The sequence below is a fragment of the Dromiciops gliroides genome, chromosome 1, assembly GCF_019393635.1.
Source record: "Dromiciops gliroides isolate mDroGli1 chromosome 1, mDroGli1.pri, whole genome shotgun sequence".
In the NCBI taxonomy this organism is placed as follows: Eukaryota; Metazoa; Chordata; class Mammalia; order Microbiotheria; family Microbiotheriidae; genus Dromiciops; species Dromiciops gliroides.
Genome location: NC_057861.1, coordinates 475370560 through 475385241, shown reverse-complemented (window position 1 = coordinate 475385241; position 14682 = coordinate 475370560).

Genomic DNA, 14682 nt, shown 5'->3' with positions numbered 1-14682 from the left:
TTTGAATTTGAGGAGATGCCCATCAATTTGGGAATAGCTGAACACATTGTTGGATAAGATTAGGAAGGAACACTATTTTGCTATAAGAAATTATGAGCAGGATGCTATCAGAAAAACCTGGAAGGACTTACATGAGTTGATGAAAAGTTAAATGTTCTGTATACAAAATAACAGCTATATTGTAAAATTATCTGCTATGAATGACTTAGTTATTTTCAGGAATACAATGATCCAGGACAACTCTGAAGAACTTATGAAAATTTCAATTCATCTCCAGATGGTTTCTGAATACAGATTAAAGAATAATTTATAAGTTCCTTTTTCTAAATATTTTATCTGTTTTCTTTCATGACTACACATGCATAACTTATATTGAATTGATTGAGCTCTTAAGCAGGGTGGGGAGGGAAGGAGAAAGAATTTGCAACACAAAGTTTTAAAAATCGGTTAAGATTTGTTTTTACATGTAATTTGGAAAAAATTAAAATATAAATAAAGAAAAAAAACCTTTTCAATGTTGTAATAATTTCTTGTCATAAAATATCTACCTAACAAAAAAAGGCAAGAATTATGTTCAGTATTTCAAAGAATTAAGAAAATACACAAGTAGATAAATTTAGGGTAGTTCCTTCCCTCAATCAGCTTATAGTTCAGGTAGGACAATTAAACAAAATCATTTTACCAGTGAGCAACAATAACTATAGATATAGTTTTGAAAGGAAATAAAACTACAAAAATCATTTGTTTTTCTGTATAGTAATAATTAAAAATAAAATCTCTACCGTAACAGTAAAATAAAATGAAACCAACAATAAAATACAGTAATAGTAACAACAAAAACACAAATGAGATAGACAAAAATTCTTTTAAAATTAGTAAATAATGTACAAAATATCTCTGATTCCTCTAAGACACACAGAAGAAATATATACGTGTGTGTATAATTACATGTGCTCTTTACAAAAATAAAAGAAGCACCTTTATATGGATAATTGGAAAAGATTTTGTTTGTTTGTTTGTTTTCTTATGGTTTGGTCATGTCAATGTAACAAGTCCCCTGGGTTTATTTCCTCAACTCCCACTAAAACTGGCAATCTGACTCCTCAGAGGGCTATTATTATTCTTTCCCTAAACATTCTAAGGGTACTGCTAAGAGGCTGTATTTTCTAATAGTGCTACTCATGAATCCCCATCTAAAATTTTCCTTATAGCCATTAATTAGTCAATCAGACTTAATTAGTTTTTATAAAGGAAAATTTTTAGAAGGTAAATTTATCCCTAAACTAGGGGCACACTCTCTTCCCTTTCAATGTAATTGTTCCTAGTTAAAGGGGGCTTTAAATGATATAGCCTGTGGCCCCAAAGGATAAATTCACAATTCCTGATCATTAAAAATAATGTTCTGCCTTTATAAAATTTTGTGAATTTCACCTTAGGTATAGCTCTCTGATATCTCTTTATATGAAAGTTTGTGTCTTTTGTAGAGTTCGTAGAATTCTGTACCTGTCTTTCCTATGTATATTCACTTTGTCCTCAATGTTTCTCAGAGCTTCTAATATAAACCCTACCCTTAACCTTTGCTGCAGGGGACCACTGCTCCCAATGTTAATGAATACTCTGGAGCATCTAAATTTATGAAGTTAACATAATTATTACTTAGTCAGTGCTCCCTTATGGGATCATTCTCCAATCTAAGTTTATTTGCTCTCTGGTTGAGGTACAAGTGTCTGCCTCACCAAATGCTCTTGACAAATGATTGACTGATTTGCTACCGGACATCAATCTTCAAAACTAGTTTGCTATTGGGGCAGCTAGATGGCGCAGTGGATAGAGCACCGGCCTTGGATTCAGGAGTACCTGAGTTCAAATCCGACCTCAGACACTTAACACTTACTAGCTGTGTGACCCTGGGCAAGTCACCTTAACCCCAATTGCCTCACTAAAAAAACAAAAAACAAAAAACAAAAAAAAAAACTAGTTTGCTATGTTCTACATAGCCACACATCCATTATTGATTCTCTTCAATCAATTGCAAAATATTTCCTCTATGACATTATCTGCTTTTATCCAATGATTTTAAGTACTTCATTCTTCCCAGATTTATTAAGAATTGTACTTAGCTATTTTATACCTTTGATTGATTGAATACAGAATTAACAATCTTCTATGTTTAGTCAGGCTGGACTCTATCTTTACACTAATATAATAAAAATGAAGATACTACCTAAATTAATTTCCAGATTCAGTGTCATACCAATTGAATTTTTAAAGGATACTTAATAGAACTAGATAATCTTTTAACTAACTTCTTCTGGAGGAATTAAAGGTCAAAAGTCTTAAGAATAATAGTGAAATGTGCAAGGAGTAATTTTCAGAAATACCAGATCTCAAACTATACTACAAAGTAGGAATCATCAAAACTACTTGGCATTGGTTAAAGAAAGAAAAGATGATTCATGTAAGAAATTAGGTATATATTATCTAGACACCATGGAAGAAGATAGTATGGTGTTTAATAAAATCTGGGACACAATTTACTAAGGTAAAGAATCACTCTTTGACAAAAACTTCTGGGAAAACTGGGAAGCCATCTGGGAAAAATTAGACTTAGATATTATATCATATATACAACAAGAAGTTCTGTATGGTCATATGAACTAGAAACAAAAGGTAACATCATATATTAATTAGCAAGTAGAAGGAAATATATTTTATAAATGTGGATAGGGAAAGAATTTTTATTTTATTTTAGTTTTCCAAAAGAAGGGATTGAGGAGATCATAGGACATAAAATAGACAATTCTGGATATATTTAATTGAACAAAGCACAAAAAAATAAAAGAAGTTGCAGTTTGACAGAAAATAGTTATGTGGGAAAGTATGTGAAGGATATTTCTTACACAAAGGTATAATATCCATGATTTATAGGGAATTGATAGATAGATAAGAACAATGACCATTCCTTGATAAATATTATTGGATAATTAAAAACATCAAGAAAGTAACATCATGAAAAATATTACAAATTCTTTTAAAACAACAAAATGGAAACTTAAAAAATCTATGATGCCCAACCTCATAAATATCAAGATGAAAAATAAGGAAAATGAAAGTAATTAGAATGGTGTGAGAGGAGAGGCATACTAATAAACTGTTTTCTGTCCTAGTAAATTCATTTAATCACACTGGAAAGCAATTTGGAAGTATACCCATAAATGTCCCTTACCTGTGTATATATTTGAACAAATGATATTATCCCTAAACATATATCCCTAAATACAGATATAGAGATAAAGATAGATGCACATATATGTATACATACATATATATGTTTGTTTGTGTATGTATATATATATTTATATACACAAAGGGTTATAATTAAAAGGTAATGCAATGAATACATAGATAGACAGGCAGGCAGAGAGACAGGTAGATAAGTAGATAGATAGATAGATAGATAGATAGATAGATAGATAGATAGATAGATAGATAGATAGATAGCACTGCCTTTTGTTATAAACAAAGAACTTGAAACTAAGCAGCTGCCTATCAGTTGAGGAACTGCTTCACAAATTATGGAATATCAATACAATAGGATCATATTGCATCATATAAAACACTAAAAATATCAATTAATAGGCATTTATGGAATACCCCATTATTATTCTGTTGCTGGGATAATAGATATCAAGAATAAGGTCATTCTCACATATGAGGAATTTATATTCCAATTGGGACCATCAGTACATCATCTTCATCACCACCACCACCACCACCATCATCTGCAGAATAAATACAAACCAGTGCAAAGCACCTTTATTGTAGGATATTGGTTGGCAGGGGAGGAAGACTAGGAAAGCCTTTATGTAGACAGCACAGATTCTGAGAAACTTGGGATGATTTGTATGCCCTGTTATAGAATGTAATCAGAAATATTTCACCAATAACTAACATTGTAAAGGAAAACAATCAGAAGTTTCTCAGTCTCTCTATTCACCACCCACCCACCCACCCACCCACCCACAAACACACACACACACACACACACACACACACACACACACACACACACAAAGAAAAAAGATAGAAATTATTTATTTATGTATATATTATATCTATCCATTAGGTTGCAGACTCCTGCATGCTAGGGAATCCTTTAGTTGTTGTCTATGCATCTATAAGACCAAGTATAGTGACTCAAGCATAAAAAGTCCTAAATAATTGTTTATGTAATTGAATTTGAAGCTAGAAGAGACTACAGATAATTACTTCCACCATTTAAAAAAATTTTCAGATGTGAAAAGTTGAAGACACAAAAAAGTAAAATAACTTGTCCAAGGATACATAGCCAGTGAATGAAATGGAATGACTTAGAATGAACAAGAGATAGAATAAGAACTTGGTTCTCCTCAAAGTCCATGGTTCTTTGCACTATTATACACTATATCTCTTTCATAACAGTTTGGAATAAATTGTGTTCATATGGTTAAATCACAGTTCTTTTCTATAGTTCATTTCTTGTTACATTCAGAGTAGTATTACCTTTAAAAAATTGATTTCCACAGAACATGAACAGAAATCCTTTCTGTGTTAAGCAGATATACTGCCACTTCCCCCAGTAGGCTCTCCTCTTTTTAGTTAACAACCAAGAGAATTCACAGGTGTTCAATTAGTCATGTTCCTCCTTATCCTTGAAGGCAATGGAGAGTAGTACAGAAAAAGTTAATTTAAAATAATAGGGAGCTGATAGGCTTCAGAGAAAATCTGTTTCCTACTTTATCAAACCTCATGTATGCAAAATCTAATGTAAATGGATTGTTTTATTGAAATTACTATTATTGGACTTAATAGAGTTTACCAGTTGAGCAAAATATTGTTTTGTTGTTGTTATTATTTTAATAAAAGTTCAAAACAAATTATTTTGGATGATATTATAATTTCTAGATATACTATCTCATATATGAAAGGATTTGTTACATAATATCTATTATTTCTAATAAGAAGGTAGAAGAAAGTAGCATGACGAATTGTTTACCTAGAAAATAGCTCTTTACTTGAAATGGCAATTCTGTTAATGGAGAACAAATTCCTTCTTTCTTGCTCAGTTTTTCTCGCTTCAAGGTTACTCTAAGAAACTGATGACAGAAGAAAGAGAAAAAGAAAGATGACAGAGAGAGAGAGAGGGAGGGGGAAAGGAGGAGAGAGAGAGAGAGAGAGAGAGAGAGAGAGAGAGAGAGAGAGAGAGAGAGAGAGAGAAACCAGCAGTTTTCAAAGTGTCAAAGTGTGGTTGAAAGATCTTTGGGTACCGTCAAGACCCTTTGAGTCCTCAAAGTGAAAGCACATTTTATGAAAATAATGAGGCCATTTACTTATTAAAAATACCATTGCCTGTTCCAATTACATATCTGTGTGTGTCTGTCTGGAGTTCCTTCATATACTTCTACCAAAACAACATATTATAACAGATTGAATGAAGAAACAGTTATGAAATTCAGGTGTGTTCAATTAAGAGTTTTGTAAAAATATATAAAACAATGTCAGTATTTTCACTATTTTTTGCCTTGTTCTGGAAATAGTTATTTTTTATAAAATTCGTTATGTCTTAAAATATAATAGGTGTAGGCAGTAGTAGTAGGCTTCCATCAGTCACGGACAACCGTGGATCCGTGCCTTGAAGAGCCACAGGCCACAGTGTGGCTGTGCAGTCCGATATGGGAGCCACAGCTCCTGCCACAAGGAGGACATTGGAAAACTGCACTCTCTGTTGCCCATCTGTTTCTGTGTCTCATTCATTTTTCTTCCTCCCAAGCTTGAAGGTCCATCTCAGCTGCCTGAAAGCTGCTCCTGAGTACTGAACTCCATCGGGTGAGGTCCTTGGCCATCTCCTCCCAACTACCAATGTCTATTCCCAGAGCCCTCAAGTTTTGCTTGCATACATCTCTGTAGCGAAGCTGGGGGCGTCCACCAGGTCTTTGGCTTGAGGCTAACTCGCTACAGAGTAAGTCTTTAGGAATGCGCCCGTCTTTCATGCGGTGCACATGATCGAACCAGCGCAGCCGTCTTTGTTTCAGTAGCGTGTAGATGCTTGGAAGTTGAGCACATTGGAGCACTTCTGATGCTATGCCAAGGATGAACCGAGGGCAGCACATGTGGAAGCTGTTAAGCTTCTTCTCCTATCTTGTAAACATAGTCCATGTTTTGCTGCCATACAGTAAGTTACTCAGGATGCATGCTCTATAGACAGCAAATTTGGTTCGTCTTGTCAGTTTACTGTTTGCCCAGACATGCTTGGCAAGCTTAGCCATGGTTGAAGTAGCTTTCACAATCCTCTGATTGATCTCAGAATCAAGTGACAAATTGTCACTAACAATAGAGCCAAAATAAGAGAATTGGCTTACAACATCCAACTGGTAGCTACCGATGTGTATAAATGGAGGTGACATTGCGTGCTGCAATAATAGGTGTATTATTATGTTAAATGAATATTTTAATTAACTTTTAATTTCTTGCATGGAAACATTGATATAGCCTATAAAACCAGAAATCCTTTAGGGTCCTCAATATATTTACTCGTACAAAAGGGTCCTTAGAACAAAAAAAGTTTGAGAACTGGACCTATAAATAAATAATAGAGATGTTGATATATATTAAATAGATATAAATATCTGTTGAGGTACTTTGATTCTGATACAATGATTCAAACAATCACAAAAAAGGAGGCATTTTGGAGAATACTTTACTCTTCACAGAGTCACTTGGGATCAAATTATTTAAATGGCAGGCTACTCTTCTACATTTTCAAGCATAACATATATTAGTCTGAATTCTTCCTTTTTTCATACAAGAAAATATGACATCTCACTTGCTTATGCAATACTAGAGAGTACAAAAACAGAACAGAAAGAATAATTCATAGTACAGTTGCTTTATCAGGTAAAATGTCACATACTTTCCTATTTAACATTACTCAGCTGTACAGTAGCTGGATAAGAGAAGCTACCAAAATTGTTCTTGGAATGTTAGGATAATAGATAATGGGGTCATAGATTTAGACCTAGAAGGGATGAAGTTTGGCTAGAAGGATTAAAGTTTTGAAAACACAGTTTATGCTATAGTATATTATATTCTGAGGAAAGAAAATGTTATTACTCTTCAATTACCTTTCAATGCATCCCTATGAAAATGGAAATTTTTGTCTGAAATGTTCATGTGAGCAGCAGAGCTAAGAAAAATTGGGGTGAAAAAATTTTCAACCCAAGACAATCTATGAAATTGGAAAGAGAGATCTATGACACTGGTGGGTGATGGCTTGGTGCACATGCAGCAGAAATACCAGCTGTGTCCTTTGAATGTGACAACAGCACTAGCAGCCTAAATTGCTCTCAAGACAAAGATGGTAAGGGTATCAGGGATCTGGCAACTGATCAGAAAGTGATCATAAGAAATCCTTGTGGATGGGATGGAACCAAGATGGCAGAGAGAAGCAAGAAATTTGCCTGAGCTCTCCCAAGTTTCCCTCAAAAACAACATTAAGTCAAGCCTCTAAACAGATTCTGGAGCTACAGATCTCACAGAAAGAGAGATACAATGTTACAACTTAAGATAATTTAGAAGACTTCAGGAAAGGTCAGTCTAACTTGGGTGAAAGGGGAACACAGCACAACTCCGTGCAGAGCAGAGCGTGTTTGGGCAAGTCAGCAGGAGGCTCTTGGTCATAGCAAAGATGAGCAGCTGAGGGCCCTTGTCCCTGGCTCAGAAGCCTGGAACAAGAAGGTGAGCTGTGAGACTTGCCAGCCCTTGCTGAGATGGCAAATTGCCAGCTAGAGAAGCACCCACAGGACAGGTGCTACTAGGCCAAGCCATCCCAGCATAGGGATCAAGTACAGTGAGCAACCCTGGGACACTGAAAAATCCACAAGTCAGAGGCCTCAGAGCAGAAAGCCAGTAACCATGCCTCTATCTTCCAGCACAAGAAGCTTACAACTGTAGCCCCTGTGCCCTAGGAGCAGACCTCAATTTTGTAAGTCAAAAAATAGGCTAAAACATGAGTAAGCAACAGAAAAGGGGCCTTACCATTAACAGCTTCTATGGCAACAGGGAAGACCAAAACACTACCTCAGATGAAGATAATACTGTCAAAATGCCTACATGTGAAGCCTCAAGGAGGAAGATGAATTGGTCTCAAGACTAAAAAATCTTGCTGAAAGACCTCAAAAAGGATTTTAAAAAATAAATCAGAGATGTAGAAGAAAAAAAATGTGAAAATAAATGAAATGATGACTCTTTTTTTCATAATTTTCTTGCATAATTCTCTTTTTTTTTTTCTTCTACCTCTCTGATTAATAGTCTTTTTGAGCTCTTCCCACAAAGCTTTTTGGTATTGAGAACAATTCATCTTGCCCATTGAGGCTTCAAATGTAGGTGTTTTGACAGTGTTGTCCTCATCTTGAATTTGTGTTTTGTTCTTCCCTGTCATCATAAATGCTTTTGTAAAGGTTCTTTTCTGTTTCTTACTCACATTTTAGCTTATTTTGTGACATTTAAAGTTGAGCACTGTTCCTGGGGCACAGGGCCCACTGTGCAAAGTTCTTGTGCTAGGAGCCAGGGGCCAGTCACTGGCTTTCTTCTCTGAGGCCTCTAGGGCTCACAGATTCCTCACAACTCTGGGCTTCCTCTCTGTGCTGGGACGACTTGGCCTAGTCATACTTGTCCTGCGAGTGATTTTCTAGCTGTCAGTTTTCCCTCTGGGCAGGAGCTAGGGGTGTGGGGGTAGGGTCTCACAATTGGCATATTGCACCATTGGCCTGCTTAACCAGGGCCAAGTGGCCTCAGTTGCTGGTCTGTGCTGTGGCCAAGAGCCTCCTGCTGACTTGCCCAGACACACTCTGTGCTGCTGAGCTGCACTGCACTCCCCTTTCATCCAAGTGAGAGAAACTTTTGCCTGGAGTTTTCTAAATCATCTCAATAACAAAATTGTTTCTCTCTGCCTTTTTGTAGGTTCTGTCGATCCAGAATCCATTTAGAGGCTTGATGTAATATTGTTTCTGAGGGAAACTTAGGAGAGCTTAGGCAACTCCCTGGCCTCTCTCTACCATCTTGGCTCCATCTCTATGGATAAACACTTTAAATAGAGTGACCAGAGCTGGGGGTAACTTAGAAGTACATGTCATAATCAGGGTTTATTAGAATGGTTTCAGTGCCTATTCATTCTCTCATTAATTGTTAAGGAATCAGAATTGATCACTAACCTCAAGTATACCCCTCTTCCAAAGGTCATATAAGCCATGAGCCCACTGCCATGATTGCTTTTGATATTTAAGATTGCCATTGGGCCATTTATTCAAAATGTTGTTATTATTAATATAATGATTAAGTCATCCTGAAATAATATCTCTCAAAAATTTTAAGTGCCATAGCCCTAAGGGGCAGTATAACTTTTAGTACTAAAAGAATATGGGCCTTGAGGAGCACCATCACTTCTAGATGCACAGTTTAAAAGGCATTTTCTGGGTAAGGATCAAAGTGTAGACCACAAGGGTAGTAATAGCACATCATCACTAATCATAACACAAAAGAAGCACCAAAGACTCCCAACTCCTAAGAACTAGCTTGCAAAAAGCAGTGCAAAAATGTCTAAGGTTTAGGAGAATACCACACAACTGTTAAAGGCTAAAATTCTAGCTATTCTGTCTAAAATATCTAATGAGTGGTCACCAATAAATTATAAGCTTTAGCAAGAGTTAGACTTTTAAGCATTTATTAGGGAGAATAAGAATTTGGTAAAGAGAGAGAGAAAGGCCTACATTCATCTATCTATTAAAGGGAGAGCACGTTTCTAGCTCCGCTCTCCACCAGAGTCACCAGGAAAAAGCCCAGTCAGAGTGCCAGGCTCCCCCTGTCTTCCTCCCACAAGCAAACGTCACTTCCTGATGCCAAAGAAAAGACTCCTGGTCTTGCCCTCAAAGACCTTCACTTCATGGCGGAGCTTTTCTATAGTAAGTCTCCAGTAGGTGGCGTCATTCCAATCATTACACAACCCTCACCCTGGAAAGATGACTCAATTTTAACATAAATTTTGAAGTCCAAAAAGAGGTTGGAAAAAATGAGCAAAGAGGAAGAAAAAAAAGAACATGACCACAAGTCACTATACTGATTGGGAGGATCAATACACAAACTCAGAAAAAAGCAACAATGTAAAAAGATCTATAAATAAAGCCTCAAAGGGGAAAAAATTTAATGGGACATAAGCCCAAGAATAATTCCAAGGAGATCTAAAAACAAATTTTAAAATCAATTAAGAGACTGAGGCACTAAATTTATGGGGGGAAAATGATAGGTAGATAAAAGAGGGACCAAAAGAGCACTGAAAAAATGTGTTTAAAAACAAAATTAGGCAAATAGTACAAGAAATAAAACGCTCAGAGAATTTTTAAAAGGTATTTTTTTTTATTAGAACTGTGCTAGTGGAAACTAATGATCCCATGACATATCAATAAACAATAAAGCAAAAGCAAAAGAATGAAGAAATAGATAAAATGTAAAATACCTCATGAGGAAAAGAACTGACTTTTCAAATTAATTTTAAAAGATAATTTAAGAAATACTGGATTCCCTAAGAGGCATGCTCAAAAAAACCCCTCAGAAATATTTTTTTAAAAATCAATTTGTTTTTCCAATTACATGAAAAAATTTTAACATTAATTTTATTTTAAATATTCGAGTTCAAAATTCTCTCCTTTACTTCCTACCCTATCCCTCACTGAAAAGGCAAACAATTTGACATAGATAATATATTTGAGGTCATGCAAAACATATTACCATATCAGTCACATTGTGGGGGGAAAAGGTTTGGTTTTGTTTTGTTTTTTAAAATGTGCTTCATTCTGCATTCAGACTCCTTCAATTTTTTTTTTCTGGAGGTAGATAGCATTTTTCATGATAATTTCTTCAGGATTACCTTGGAACATTGTATTGCTGAGAAGTATTAATTCATTGACAGTTGAGCATGTTTTAATATTGCTGTTACTGAGACGATGAATTTTCTGGTTCTGCTTAGTTCACTCTTTTTTGTTTTGTTTTGTTTTTTGTAAATGACATTTTATTTTTTTCTAGTCATATAAATAGTTTTCAACATGCATTTTTATAAGACTTTTATTTCTAACATTTTCCTCCTTCCCCACTTTGTCCCTTCCCCAAGGAAACAACCAATGTGATACAGGTTATATATGTACAATCATGATAAACTTATTTCTGCATTACTCATGTTGATAAAGAAGAATCAGAACAAAAGGGAAAGCCATGATAAAGAAAAAAAAAGAAACAAATAAGTTAAAATAGTATGCTTTGATCTACATTCAGACTCCATAGTTTTTTCTCTGCCTATGGATAGAATTTTCCATCATCAATCTTTTGGAATTGTTTTGGATCATTGCATTGCTGAAAAGAACCAAGTCTATCATAGTTGTCCATCACTCAATGTTGCTGTTACTATGAACAATGATCTCCTGGTTCTACTCATTTCACTTAGAATCCGTTCATTTAAATTTTTACAGGTTTTTTTTTCTGAAATATTTCAGCATATATCTTTTTTTAGCACAATAGTTTTTTAATACATTCATATGCTAAAACATGTTAAGCTCCTCCCCAGTTGATGGACATTTCCTCAATTTCAAATTCTTTGTCCCCACAAAAATATCTGCTTTAAATATACTTGTATATGTAGGTCCTTTCCCTTTTTTTAATAATATCCTTGGGATTCAGACCTAGTAGTAGTGGATCAAAGGGTATTCACAGTTTTATAGCCCTATGGTCACATTTCTAAATTGCTCTCCAGAATTGTGGGAATTTTTTCACAACTCCACCAAAAGTGCATTAGTGTTCCAATTTTCCCGGATGTTCTCCAACATTTATCATTTTCCTTTTCTGTCATATTAGCCAATCTGATAAGTGTGAAGTAGCACCTCAGAGTTATTTTCATTTGCATTTCTCTAGCCAATAGTGATTTCAAAAAACTACATGACCATAAATAGCTTTGAGTTCTTTTGAAAAATACCTGTTTTGAACTGTCTTGACCACTTATCATTTGGGATATAGTTCTCTTTATCAGAGAAACTTGAATTTTTATATATTCCTTCATTATCCATGGAATATTTTAGCCAAATTTAGTTTTCCTGATTATCTCCTTTTAATTAGGTCTATTTTTGTTTTGTCTGAGATTGTGTTTGCTTTCCCTGCTTTTTTTTTTGCTTTAGCTGAAATACGATAGATTTTGCTTCATCCCTTATTTTAACTCTCTATGTGTCTTTCCATCTCGAGAAGTATCTTACAAATAACATATTGTCAGATTCTGCTTTCTAATCCATTCTACTATCCACTCCCACTTAATAGGTCAGTTCATCCCATTCACATTCACTTAAATCTACTGTGTATTTCATTTCATCCTATTCAGTTTACCCTTCTCTCCCTCTTTTTACAATGTCTATTCACAAAAGTTTATTTTGTTGTTGTTGATTTTTTTGACCACTACCTCCTTTAATCAGTGTTACCTTTTATCACCCTTCCTATTTCTCTTATGCCCTTTCCCACTCCTACTTTTTTGTTGAATAACACTGATTTTAGACACAACTGAGTATGTGTGTACTTCCTCATTAGGACCAATTTATATGAGAGTGAAGTTTAAGTATCATCCAACACTTTCCCCACTAATGTAAAACTACTTCCTGCCCAAGTCTTTTATGTGAGATAAGTTTCCTCAGTCTTCCTTTCTCTTTCTCTTTCTCTTTCTCTCTGTATCATTCATTCTCATCCCTTCAATTTTTGAAATCTTCCCAAAATTATTGATTCACACTCACGTCCTCTATGTAAAGTCTTTTTACTGCCTTAATAATAAGAAGTTCATAAAAGTTACATGTATTTTCTTTACATATAGGAATATCAACAGTTTAATCTTATCAAGTTTCTTATGATTTCACTTTCATGTTTATCTTTTTATGCTTCTCAGTCTTATATTTAAATGTCATATTTTCTATTCAGCTTTGATCCTTTCATCAGAAACACTTGAAAGCCTTCTATTCCATTAAATATATTTTTTCTCTTTAAAAAGGCTTTGCTGGGTAATATTATACATGGCTATAATCCTAGTTTCTTACCTTCTGGAATTCATATTTTGAGCACTTTCTTTTCTTAATATGGAAACTGCTCAATCTCATGTGAGCTAGACTATGGGTACACAACATTTGAATGGTTCTATCAAGGTATTTACAATATCTTCTCCTTTACTTGGGAGATCTGGAATTTGCTAAAAATTTTCCTAAGAGTTTCCATTTTGGAGTTTCTCTAAATGATTGGTAAATTATTTCAATCTCTATTTTATCCTCTGGATCTAATATAGTATAGTTTTCCTTTTTAAATTCTTGAAATATGATGTCTAAACTTTTATTATCATGGCTTTCAGGTGCTTCCATAATTATTTTCTTTTTACATCTTATTTGTGTGTTTTTCCAGTTACATGTAAATAAAGTTTTCAACATCCATTTTGGTAAGATTTTAAGTTCCAAATTTTTCTCCCTCTTCCTTTCCCTCCCTACTCCCTAAGACAGCAAATAATCTTATAGAGGTTTATATAGTGCAATCATGTTAAAGATATGTGCACACAAGTCATGTTATGAAAAAAGAATCAGAAGAAAAAGAAAAAAAATCACATGAGAATGAAAAAAAGTGAAAATACTGTGCTTAAATCTGCATTTAGACTCCATAGTTCTTTGCGGTGAACATTTTCCATCATGAGTCTTTAAAAAAATGTTTTACATCATTGAGTTGCTAAGAACTAAGTCCACCATAATTGATCAGCACACAATGTTGCTATTATTGTGTACAATGTGCTCCTGTTTCTGTTCACCTCATTCATCATTAGCTCATGTAAGTATTTCCAGGTTTATCTCAAACCCACCTGCTCATCATTTCTTATAGCACAGCAGTATTCCATTGCATTCATATACCACAGCTTGTTTAGCCTTTCCCCAGTTGATAGGCTTTCCCCTAAGTTTCCAATTCTTTGTCACCACAAGAAGAGCTGCTATTTTTTAAAATGTAGGTCTGTTTCCCTCCTTTATGATCTCTGTGTGATACAGACCTAGTAATATTATTTCTGGATCAAAGGGTATATACAATTTAGTTGCCCTGTGGACATAGTTCCAAATTGTTCTCCAGAATGGTTAGATCAGTTCACAATTCCACCAATGATGCATTAGTGTTCAAACTTTCTCTCACCTTCTCCAACATTTATCATTTTCTTTTTCTGTCATATTAGGTAATCTGATAGATGCGAGATGCTACCTTACAAGTTTTTTGATTTCCATTTCTGCTGTAAGAATTTTTTCCCAGCTTTCTGCTTTGCTTCTAATTTTGGTTGTATTGATTTTGTTTGTACAAAAACTTACTAATTTAGTGAATTAAAATTATTTAGTTTGTATTTCATAATGTTTTTTATCTCTCATTTGATCATACATTCTTCCTTTCTCCATAGATCTGAGAGGAAAACTATTCCTTGGTCTCTGAAGGTTCTTGTGGTATCATCCTTTATTTCTAAATCATGTAACTATTCTGACTTTATTTTGTAATATTCTGTGAGATGTTGGTCTATGCCTAGTTTCTGCTATAATATGTTCCAGTTTACCAAGCATA